Here is a 12,728-nt window from a genome sequence, read left to right as displayed (position 1 = left end):
TGGCAGATTCTGAGTCTCTGTCTGCGGAGAAGTCTGATTGATTTGCTCATGTCGGGCATTATCTGGAATGTCGAGACGGTTGGCTGAGGTGGTATGCTTAATTTCTGCAGAAGCTCATTGATAATGTCATTCTTCTCATTCACCATCTTTAACAAATCTGCCATAGAAGGCGCACTCTCTCCTTCAGCCATGCCTCTCCTTTTAACTACAGTTCAACAATCAGCAATTCACATTGGTCACACTCTGATTCAAACAACAGAAAACTCTCAAAACACACGTTAAGCACACAACAAAATGAGGCGATTTGCACCAGCTCGAGTAAAATTAAACTTAAAACAACAACAAACATAGGCGAAACACAAAGTAACAAGAAAGATTACGCACAATTGTATCTCGTCAACGTAAACACTGGGTAGTTCGACAAAATTAGGTACACATTGAAATGTCTGCACAGTTATTCTTGAAACAGAAATTTCGTTCACTAGCCAAAATTGTTCAATTTCGGCGACGAACGTGATCAGTCCGCTCGGGGTAATTCGCTTAGTTCGCACACTCACGTCCCGCTGTTCCGTAGAGCATCGTCGCTCGTCGAGTTTGGGGGTAGTCGATCTCGTCGTTCTTCACACTTGCATAGGTTTGCTTGAAGGTTGAAGATCCCGTGAAGGTTGAAAATGTCGTGCAGGTGGATAATGCCGCGCAAGTTGAAGAATGCCGTGCAGGTGGATAATGCCCCGCAAGTTGAAGAATGCCGTGCAGGTGGATAATGCCGCGCAGGTTGAAGAATGCCGCTTCTGAAGTATGTTAGCTTATTCGGCTAACTAATATACAATGAAGGAATATTTATATATGTAGATAGAAAGACGGACTATAAATTACACTTAAGAATATGCAAGTTTAATATATACTCAATGTACAAAGCCTACTTATACACACACTAAGAACAACGTTCCGCTCAACGAACCGCACGCGCACACGCTCGGACACACACTACCGCACTGAAAAAAAAAACCGTCTCGCTCGTTTTCCGCTCTTTTTCTGGGCCCCACAAAGGGCATCTGCTCTGTATCAAAGTTGACACTCTCACAGTTACAAACACACAAATACGCTCAGAAAACACGTAAACACACAGAGAAAAGACGAACACGTGCGAGAGCCTCTCTTCCAAGAAACGCCGGGGAGTGGGAGCGGTCCAGCGTCCGAGCCTCGACCGCCCCTCCGAAGCGGGAACACTGCTTCGGGGCACAGCGCGCACCGCCGCAGCTGCCGCCCCTCGTAAAAAAAAAAGGAAAGGGACGGACGGTCCTCGCAGAAACAAATAGAAAACAATGAAAATGGCGCCCGCTAACAGAACTAGCTCTTTTATCGGCGCTACGCTATGTACAGTTTTTACAAACGCGTCGAATTCACCCCCGCGATCATAGCTGAGCGTCATACGCCGTGAAAGTATTATTTTTTCCGAGGACAGTTACCGACAGGAATGCCTTGCCTGAGAGTGTGATATCCGCAGGTGACTTTCTGAAGGCAATTCATGACGTATTTTAAGTACTGTATAGGCATATTCTCCAATTTTGTTTGTTGTGCACATTTTTTTACTCCTCACAGATTGCTCTTGCATTGTATTTTATATCTTTGTGCCCTTCCTGTTCGGACCCAAGGAAATGGTCTGCATTATTGTGTAAATAAATAAATAAACTAAATGACGGACTTCGTATCCGGAACTTAATGTATCTTACATGAACTGGCGCGACCACGAATAGTGGCACTCTCCGCGCTTTTTTTTTTATGTCAGGAGTGACACTCCTGTGCAATCTGAGGAGGCTGAAGGTGTTGGACGCAGTCTCTAGCATCGTGTTGCCTGAGCGTTCATGAACTGAGGGGCCAGCAGTGATAAAAGCTCTCTTGATGTTTTTCGAGAGCACTGGCTTTACGGGACAGTGGCAGAAATATATTGTCTAAATTAAGGGGCCCAGGTGGAGCAATTGCCGACAGACCACAGTAAGGATAATCCCACCCGTACATAAGACACCGCCACCACAGCTCTCCCAATAAGTAGTGCAGTGGATAATTAGGATAGTTTCTTGGTTCTTTCACGTAGTTATCAAACAAGTGCATATACCATTGTTTGCGTTTCTTTGTTCAATTATAATTTAAAGTAAAAGAGTGACCTGAAATCGACTGTTGCTTACTTTAGAGTGCACGCATGCGCTGAACGGGAAGCGCCAGGTAGGACCCAGACTGCCGCTCAGTGTTTAAAGCAGCCAGCAGCAGTCGTCGCCGTCGCTTGTGGATAACAAATAACGCTGTTTCAATGAATGCGAACGGTCACCGAACATGCTTCTGGATAAACTGATTCAAAATGAAGTATTCAACTCACAGGAGAAAGGAGGGACGATTAGCGAGAAGCGCCGGTCCTACGCGATGTCCGCAACCCAGCTACCAAGGGTTTCGAAGGCGCGCGGTCGCATCGGCGCTTCCTGCAGAGTGTTCACGCTGTGTAAACAAGCAAGGGTACAACCGGTACAAAATTGAGATTATTTAAGGTAACTAATGTGCAGCTTGCGTTTCATGTCATGCAAACGACCACTAGCAGTTTGCACACAGCGATGCAAGCAAGAGTACCATGGAGTGCCTTGCCTGAGAGTGGGATATCCGCAGGTGTCTTTCTGAAGGAGTGCACTCGTCCTCATCGGTGCATTCGCGGGGAAGCTTTGCGCTTACGCGGTAAATGTTCAGTGGTGTACTATGATCCTCAAGCACTCAATTATGGTGTACAAAAAATATTTCCTAAAAAAAGAAGCAAAAAGTTACCAATACACATGAAAATGTTACATTTCCGAATGACAGTCCACTATAGAAGATAAGAATTTCGTTGATCAGGGTGTATTGTGTACTGCATCATATTGTGTTTTTTTGAAGTAGCAATATCACTGTACCGCGCTGTCTAGTGCTTGGTGGCCTGCGGCTCTCTCAAGCTGACATTTATGACAGCTTCTACAACCGGCGTTGAGTGCTATATACTGTGTATGACACGAATGAAGGCATTATATTATTATTAAAATCAACATTCTCAAAACCAAAACAGTCCGGCGTTTCTCTGGAGGGGGCGAAGCAATGGCGACGGCTGTGTGTCAGAGCGCATAGTGCGGGCTGTGTTCGAGTTTGGGAGGCACCCACAAGAATTCGAATGTATTTGCGTAGCGTCACCAATTAGAATGTATCTCAGTCGAATGCTGTTAAAAAATTCGTCTAGCACCACAAGGCGGCAGTCGAGTCGAATGACATTCGGTTGGAAGGCATTCGAAACGCCCGTGTGGCAGGGGCATTACTTGTCCCGGATCGTGACGTTTTTTGTAGTTAACACTTAATCAGGTGTCGAAATAAGTCTGAAAATTAAGTTGGAGTAATTAGATTTGCGAAAAATTGTATTTTCTAGGTATTTACGCGCAAATTAATTTCTCAAAGGTACTACAGCATCTTCGCCACTGCCATCATTTCCAAATGACACTTCTTTGTCGTGTGACAGCGCGAACCGAAAGTGTCATTCGTTCAAGAAAAGTGCACTTCGAGAAAGCGTCGCTAAACATGCGTGTGATAAGGGTACTTGGCTCGTTGTGGAAAACCCGTTCGGATCCCACCGGCGGCATGTGGTTGTTTTTTCTTCTGCTTTTCTATCAATTAGCTTTAAGCGATAACATATTCAGTAATATTCTAAATTGATCAACACCACAAAATAAATATATTAATTAAAAAAAATCCCCTGTGCCCCTTGGTTTCTGTGGCTGTTGGCTTCTGTCATATTTATAACGAGCCCCTCATCCCCTTCCCTTCTTTGCTTACCCGCCGTAGCCAGTAAGCCGTGGCAGGCATAACTTAAGGCCTGCTGGCTGTTCGTTCCCCCCCTGAGCTACGTCGCGCGAAAGAGGCCCACATAGAAGTTCCGTGCAGCACGTCTCGAAGCTACGAGCGGCGCACTCGCGTTGAAGATGAGGCCAGGAAGGTACACAATGGTTAACCCCACCTGTACCGAGAAGTCAGAGTGGGGGACGAAGGAGACGACAATGCGATCGGTTCTGGAAACACGTGACACTCCTTTCATTGCCTCGGGGAAAGTCACGGCATGTCGCGACATGCTTCCGAACGCACATTTTTTTCTAGACGTTGACTGTGCCTACACCTCCTGCTGCGCGTGCGGTTGTGTCCGAGACGGTGTTCTAATGCCATCGCTAGAGTGGAACATGGATTACGCTTCTGCCGTGATATGCCTAACAGGTGCTGCGTGCCCAGTTGCCGGATTAACTACAAATCGTGTCCCAAAAACCACGTTTTCAAGTTTCACCGGGATGAAGAAGAACAGAACACCTGGATTAGGGCAATACTACGAGAGAACTTCGTTGTATCACCGCACTCCAGGGTAAGGGCCGTTTCACGTGCATGCGATTATCGCCTGCGACGCTGCGAATTCGGTCGGTCTGCGACTGGAGAGGGCCGTCGGTCTAGCCGCAGACGGCCTGCGACCAAGTTCCGTCCGGTTGGAATTCAGTCGCAGCGTCGCTCTGCGACTGACCAATGGGCAGCGCCGAGACGGCACGTGACGTGACGTCACGCGCCGTCTCGGCGTGGGGTCACGTGGGAGCTGTTCCCGCGGCGTAAGCAAAACTGTTTATTCTAATCAGAACGCACGAAATATTGCCTTGCATCTAAAAACACGCGGGTCATAACATCATCAACACATTCCGTGCAGCGGTTCCGTCCGGTTGGAATCCTTACGCAGCGTCATGTGATCGCGCTGCGACTGACCAATGGGAAGCATCGTGACGTCATGTCACTTGCGGTCACGTGTAGCAGAACGGATGCAGCGGCAAACACAAAGTGTGTGTTGGTTGTTGCGCGCGCACGTGGGCACAAGAACATTTCTGCTCCTCGAGGTGTTGAAGGCACGCGCGCGTGTTGTAATGAACTTCTCATCGATGAAGTGGAGAGGCGGCCACTTTTGTGGAACGTGAAATCGAATGAGTACAGAAAGAATGCAAACAAAACTGGGCTGTGGGAGGAGGTTAGAGACGCCTTGCGATCAATCGACCCCAACGGTGAGTACCACTTCTTTTGGTCCATTTTTATTTTAGTCTGTTTTTTCTTAGCGCTGTTAATTGTAATGTCGAAGTTCTGATCATGAGTGATTGCACCGCCCTTTGTTTGACAATAAACGATAGCCGGCTCGGAAGGTCGACGCAGGCAACATGTTCAATGCACGCAGCTGCACGTGCGGATTCTCGGCGTTTTAAACAGTGGTACTCTGCACTGCTTTGTTGAACGAGAACATAAAAACGCCAATGAACCATAGTATACTGTGCTCTGCTAAAAAAAAAATAATATCGAAAACGTCTTTTGCTCGCATATTTTTTCAGGCCTTATAATTGTTTACACACTGCGAAGGCCAACCACGTGCACAGAGTGGGCTCTCATTTCAGTAAAATTTCTAATCCTTAAAGGGGCACCGCGATGATTTCCTCAGTACCAGTTAATATCATTAAATAGATTCGCCATGCTTTCCAGAGACCAGAGCACAAAGAATTATTGAAATCGGAGCACGCAAACGAAAGTTATTCCACTCTGAAAATTCAAAATGAAAAGCTCAGGAGAAAACGCATTTCACTCGCCCATTTCACTCACCCAGTACCGAGATAGGGCGCTACCAATCAGAACCGCGCCTAGAGCACACGCAGCGGAAGCGTGCATGCAGTTGTTGCTTTGTCGGGGCTGTAGAAAGCCGCGCATTTTGACGGCGTCTTGCCCCCGTGTACGCGGCTAGAGTGTACTAGAAAGGTCCCCTTTCTAGTACACTCTAACGCGGCGCCGTAGTGAGGGCAGGGGCGACTAATAACAAAGGAAGCTCCCCGAAGTTTCTTTTTTAGTCGGACTGGAAGGCTGTCGGCAGTAGCCCCCCTCCTCCCCAAACTCGACTCCCGTCTCCTGTCCGGCCTTTCTCTCCACAATTTTGGGCAAGGTGTGTCGACTGGCTTTTTTTTTTCGCTGCCATCTTGGTATGGTAGCACGGTCACGGCCGGTCCCGACGCGTGCGCTTTCTGGTTTGAGCCAACGTTTTTTGAACAGCGCTGGCCGCCACGAAGGTTTGAAGCGGAATGGAAAGTGTCGCCCCTAGCTGTATTCTTGTTAGTTTTCGTTCGCTTTCCCTGCTTCTTTCCAGTTTTTGTGGCATCCGAAAAGCTTTCAGTACTCAGAGACATAATATTTTAGATCCATTTCGCAAGTATAAAGGAACAATATGCAAACTGGACGCCCAACCAATGAGAAAGGCAGCGCCCTATCTGGATGCCACCTCATTTCCGCTGCCGCAAATGGCCGCCGCGTTGCGACACCATCGGCTGGAAACAAGCATTTCTAGCGAAGATTAAAATATCAAATATTGTGATTTCAGTGATCTCATTGCGCGTTCAAGACTCACAATGTCCCTTACTCTGCATACAAAAAATAAAGACCCCATGCTTTATGTACGTCGCAGGGCACCTTTAAACAAGAAAACTGACACTAAGCGTAATGACACCCAGTCTTGTTCACGAATTGGGACTACACGCCTGTGCCCGGTTAAGTACCGTAAATTTTGCCGCTCAGCGCGAGACGAATGCCTCCGAGTTTGTGTTACGGCTTCCGGTAGCGGCGAAATGGAAAAATAGTCGCGTGCTGTAGACTGTCGGTTCGCTATATAAAGGCACTCAAGTGACCGGAATCATTCTGGACCTTTGAAGTTACTGTGGCAGCTTTGCCAACATTTGTGTGCTCAAACGTCGAAATAGCCTTATCCCGGCACCAAACCCGTCCAAGTTTTGCCTTGTGCTGTCACTATTTATTGTGGTATGCATTTTCACTCGCTGAAGTGAAGGCACGTTCAGGGGAATATCACTGAATATTCATTCAAAATATGAAGGAACCAAGCACTCGCCGAAACCAAGAAACGGATATGGGAATGTTTCTTAGTCATACTTGGCTCATTTTGCTGCTTTTAATAGAGTGTAGTTCTGTCAGTTTTGTTTTACACAAACAACTTGGGAACGCACTAGACAATTTCTGGAGCATGTGGGAAAGCGTTCATACTTCAAATCAGATAATTAGTTTCATTTGTAGCTAACTTTCATACATTTTTCAGTTACAGTTGATTGTGTCCAGCAGAGATGGAGAAATTTGAAAGACACATATAGGAGGAAGCTCAGAGACCTCGAATGTGATTCAAGGAGTGGCGCTGGAGCGTTGCCGAAGAGCAGGTGCTGGGTGCACCTTGAAAGGATGCGATTTTTAAAAGACCAGATGGAAGTACGTCAGTAAGTATTACTCCAGTGCAACTTTCCCACCCACATTTCATTTTACTTCTTTGCGATAGTTTCAAGCGGAAACATTTAGGCATCATTTTCACAGAAAAAAATGAATGTTGCATGTACTGCTTCTCAGGGTGAGTACGAGTTCTCAGGGTGAGTTCATCCACCACAATAACTGTTCAGTGTGATGCCTCAATTTAGTTTGTGCAGTTTCATTGCAGCTGCGATTTCGTGAATGCTAGGTTTGCGACATAGTGATCAGTAGAGTCACAGGTGTATTCGCAGTGCTGCTGTGAAAATCTATCACTACATTCTCTTAGTGATCAATGTTTACGTAATGTGACCATCCTGCAGAGGACACAGCAGCATGGAGGTGGTGGCCGTGCAAGAAGCGCTCGAAGACCACCCACGACTAGGGTTTCCAGCTGCAGATTCAGCACCAGCAGGCTCTTTCCAGGACATTTTTTTGTGCCCTGAACTGCCGCAGCCCAGCACCTCTCAGTCTGTGGCTGTGGATGAAGATGAAGGCACGACGAGCCAGTCTGCAGGGAATGGCCCGCCGCAGCCCAAAAAGCGGAGGAAAGCACGGGAAGAGCTCGATGTCGTGAATGCACAGCTTGCGACTGTTCGCAGTGCATTACTGGCGCACAGGCCAGCAGATGCCGATGAACACTTCTTGCTGTCGTTAAAGCCATATGTGGCAACTGTGCCAAGCAATATGAGACACCATATGCAAATGGAACTTCTGAACATTGTAGGGCAGTACAGTCAGGGAGTATATCCCACTCACCTGATGATAAATCCAGAATAAATAAGTAATAAGGGTGTAATTACTCATTGAGATCCACCCAAGCACAGCCATACGGCTACAAAGGAAAGCTATGCAGCTTTCCTTTGTAGCCGTATGGCTGCGCTTGGGTGGATGTCAGTGAGTAATTACTCCCTTATTACTTATTTATTACGTCATTTATTTATTTATTTATTACCCTTATTACTGATTATTTATTACTTATTTTACTACTTGATGATAACGACAGAATAAATAAGTATTAAGGGTGTAATTACTCACTGACATCCACCCATGCGCAGCCATACGGCTACAAAGGAAAGCTGTATAGCTTTCCTTTGTAGCCATATGGCTGCGCTCAGGTGGATGCCAATGAGTAATTACTCCCTTATTACAAATTTACACCACCTTGGGGAATTCCCCTAAACATTTGGTACATCAGAATAAATAAGTGTGAAGAGATGCGGTATGTATGGCACCACATTTATTTCACTGTGCTGCAGTTCTGAAAAGAAAAGATGGAGCAAAGAAGCCATGGCAAGTTATTACCTTGTAGGGCTCACAGAACAATAGTATGAATGTGCTTTACTCAATGCCGTGTGTTCAGGGGGAACAGCTGAAACAGGCTTTGTTTTTTTCGCATATTATGCCTGTGTTGCAACCTATTTCAAGACAATATTATCTGCACTGGAAAAGAGAGAAAAACACAGTAGCACTTGCTCTTTTTGGTACAAAAGACGCATGAATGAGACCTGTTGACCACACGTGGCACACTGATGACAAAGACAAGCAAAACTGCGCTACCAGGACATTACAGTCACAAATATCTTGTTTCAATTGCTTAAAAAGAGAAGAGACTGCCCACTGCATTTACGTAGCATAGCCATGGTTTCTGATTATGCTATTGAGGAGCACAATGAGGTGTTGCTCACATTTAACTGGGCTGTGCTTTTTGCAGTGTTCGTTTATTTCCGAGGAATAGTGGGGGATATTTCGAGGCATTTATTTCTTTCTGACAAAAAAACAAACACTATTTTCGGTCTAATTATACAGTGCAACTTCACTGTCATCAGATGTAAGCTGCCCATGGCTCTTTGCATTGGAGCCCTTGATGAAAGTGCACATTATTAATGAAATGCTGTAAAATTCCTTTCGTTGCTTTGCTCCCACAGCAACAAAGGATAAGATGATCTGCCTGCACCGCTAGCATTCAGGACATCATTGTTGGCTAGGCAGAGCTCATAAAGAGCCCCTTTATGGTCTGCTGCCCAAGAGTTTGGTTTTTGGTGGTCGACATGCGGGTTTTGTTAACACATATACCTCATGGGCGGCTTGACAAGCTCGCATCTCCTTATAGACAGAGGCAATGACAGACTCAACACAAGTGGTACGGGAATACAAGGAATAGGCAAACACTGGATAGAGCATAGATAAAACTCCACAAGTATAATCTATATATGCATACAAATATTCACAAAACAAACAAATCGTCGCTCCCTTCACACATGTCAGACAAATAATGCGAACATGCATAAGTACACATTATATACACTATATACACAAGCACATCTACCATTGTGTTATACAGCAGTCACAATGAATGAGTACTGAGCAAGCAGACGTCTACAAAGCAACCAAAACAGGTCCCACATTTGAACGCAGGGCTCAGACAAAAATGTAGCGATGTTATTGGCATTGATCATAGCCATAGCTTAAAAAATGAAAGTTCAAGAAAGCACCATGGCATTACTCCTGATAAAAGGATCATATTGAGAAAGTGTGCACACCAGTGCTCCTTATTGCCCTTGTATAGACACGAGATTGCTGTGATGAACTCTACACTTTACAACACAGACTGCCACGGTGGCTCAGTGGTTATGGTGCTCGGCTGCTGACCCAAAAGGTGCAGGTTCGATCTCAGTCGTGGCGGTCGAATTTCGATGGGGGCAAAATTCTAGAGGCCCATGTACTGTGCGATGTCAGTGCACATTAAAGAACCCCAGGAGGCCGAAATTTACTGAGCCCTTCAATAAGGCGTCCCTTGATCACCTGAGTTGCTTTGGGACGTTAAACCCCCAATAAACCTGTTCGAAAACCTTGCTGCACAGCTGACAAAATATTATTTCCAGCAAGATAGAAACTATGTGTTCAAGTAACTTGTAACAGGAAGAGGAGATAGAAATTGGTCGATAGTTAAAGAGTTAGGTTGTCCCCCTTTTACTGGTACGATGCCGGCCATCCACCAGTACATCACTCGAAAGTATAAAACCCGAGAGAGAGATCCTCATTAAAAAGGTTTATGGGGGTTTAACGTCCCAAAGCAACTCGGGCTATGAGGGACACCATAGTGAAAGGGCTCTGGAAATTTAAACCACCTGGGGTTCTCTTAACATGCAATGACATTGCACAGTAGATGGGCCTCTAGAATTTCGCCTCCATCGAAATTTTATTGTTAACAAGATCTTATTTGTGGCCGCAACCCGGCAGATGCACGCTGCCATGGTACAGAACCGGCAGCACTAGAAAAATAAGAGCAAAAAATGTCTCGCGCTTCAGCTGCTGCCCTAGAGAAATTATGGCCAGCAGGAGGCTGCAGGCCCAGCATCGCTGAGCCTCCATCAGCTGCCAGCGCAGAGCGCCATTGTCCTTCGGTTACGTTACCGAAGTGGTCCTCGTGGTCCACGTACTGCCCATCGATGTAGTAGGCGTCCTCGGTGAGGAAGTTGTGCAATGCACATGTTGCCAACACCACAAAATCCGCATTTTCCGGCTTAAAGGCCCGTTCACACTTGCCCAAAAATTCGGCGAGCGAAGCGGATTCGCTCGTCGCAAAAACAGGGACCTGTTCTCACTTGTTCACGCGCGGGCGAGGCGGATCCCACGCGCCACTGCTGTTTCTCTCTTTTCCAAACCGCGTCGCTGCTAGCGGCATTCACAGATATAGTGAGAAAAGAGCATAAATTTACGCTGTCTACGTACCATAAGCGTATGCATGCTTACGTACGTTAAACGCAGGCACATTCTCACTTTTAGTTCAGCGTATGCTAGCACAAATGCAAAAGTAAACTCAACTGTAATGGCGCCATCTGGCTGTCAGGGCGGGAACCATTACTGTCAACAAGCCGACTCTGCTCTTAAGCCAATAAGCGGCTGATTCGTCACTCTGAATAAAAAAAAGAAAGCAAATTTATCACTTATACGTTTTCTTGGAGGCGAGGTGAGAGGAAGCGAAAGACCTGTGCCGCATTTCTGGCCAGTGAACGTACTGAAAAAGGCAGCAACAAGGAGAATTCAATCCGAAGCGGGGGGTCCGGCTAGTCCGGCTTCGAAAGGCGCCGCCATGTTTGTCGCCGCGCGGCGGAAATGGGCCCAGCCCACGGAGCCCGATCGCCCTCGCCGCGCCGCTTTCCGCGTCGCCCGGCGTCAAAAGCGGCCGAATCCGCTTCTCTCGCTGGATTTTTGGGCAAGTGTGAACGGGCCTTAAGGTTGATGAGACGCCGAAAAATGCGGAAACGCGAAGCCATCACACCAAATGCACTTTCGACGCACCTCCTGGAAATAAATAGCATATATTGATAGATGTTCTGAGAACAGCATTTCAGACCATAATTTACCTCGCCCGGCTCAGGCGATAATTGAAGACCCTTTTTTCTTCTTCCTGGCACCTGCCAGAGTAGGGCCTGAGGAAATCAGGTCGAAGCTGAAAGGCTTCGTCCCCAATAAATACGTGGGGTGCGACAACTGCAGAGCCGGGAAGTTGCTTGGGGGCTGGCAAGCCAAGAACACCTCGCTCCAGGCAATTTCCGAACCTGCATGCACTTAGTGTGCCGCCGTCACTCTGCCGACCGAAGCCACCGACGTCAACCATAATAAATTTAAGGTTACTGTCGGCAACCGCCATCAGCACAATGGAGTATGTGCCCTGCAAGGAACCAAAACAATAAGCATTATTGCTGAAACCTAACAAAGCACTGGTAGTACCTTGTAGTTGTAGTACAGGCTTCCAGAATTGGGTGGCGCCTGTATTTGTACATGCTTTCCATCCACTGCGCCCACGCAGTGGGGAAAATTCCACTTTTGGTGGAAACCATTCGCAATTTCGCACCACTTTTCAGTTGTTGGCATCTGAAATAAAAATTTGCCATGCCATCAGATGCACATTTATGAGCGGGGGTGGTGTAAGAGATCAGATTGTTACATGTAGGCAGTGATGGTATATTTATAAATTCAAGCGCTAATGGAGATTTCAAGGGTATATTGAACACAGATCTCAAGTTAACACAACAAGACTAAACATCTTTCTTGCACCAGCATTATAACGACACTGTTCATCTGCATTACACAAGTTCATTAATGCTGTTTTATTTAATACTTTCAGTGTATCTTACAGGGTCAGTCTACTCACCGAGATGAGTATATAAATAATGGCATATTCTGGTAGTTGGCACCCTATAACATCAATAACGAGGGATCTGCGCCCGGTTTAGGCGGAAATTTATATTTTATTTCGGCGTTAAAAGTCGCGTAAAAATGCATGGTGGCGACCCCAAACGTTCATTTTGTTCAAGAAAGTGGTAGTCTTTTTTTTTGTTGAAGCATAAGTGAATATACTA

General features: G+C 46.3%; 2 pseudogenes; one reads left to right on the top strand and one right to left on the bottom strand.

Annotated features, from left to right (window-relative positions):
* Window positions 1–689: 689 nt before the first annotated feature.
* Window positions 690–8,017, top strand: LOC149357398 (uncharacterized; annotated as a pseudogene).
* Window positions 8,018–10,567: 2,550 nt separating this feature from the next.
* LOC149357397 (uncharacterized) overlaps window positions 10,568–12,728 on the bottom strand; it is a 42,584-nt pseudogene continuing 40,423 nt past the window's right edge.

The sequence above is a fragment of the Amblyomma mixtum genome, chromosome 3 (assembly GCF_055824585.1).
Source record: "Amblyomma mixtum isolate Tamu chromosome 3, ASM5582458v1, whole genome shotgun sequence".
NCBI lineage: Eukaryota > Metazoa > Arthropoda > Arachnida > Ixodida > Ixodidae > Amblyomma > Amblyomma mixtum.
The sequence above is the reverse complement of the archived record's forward strand: the minus strand, read 5'-3'. Positions and strand labels throughout refer to the sequence as shown.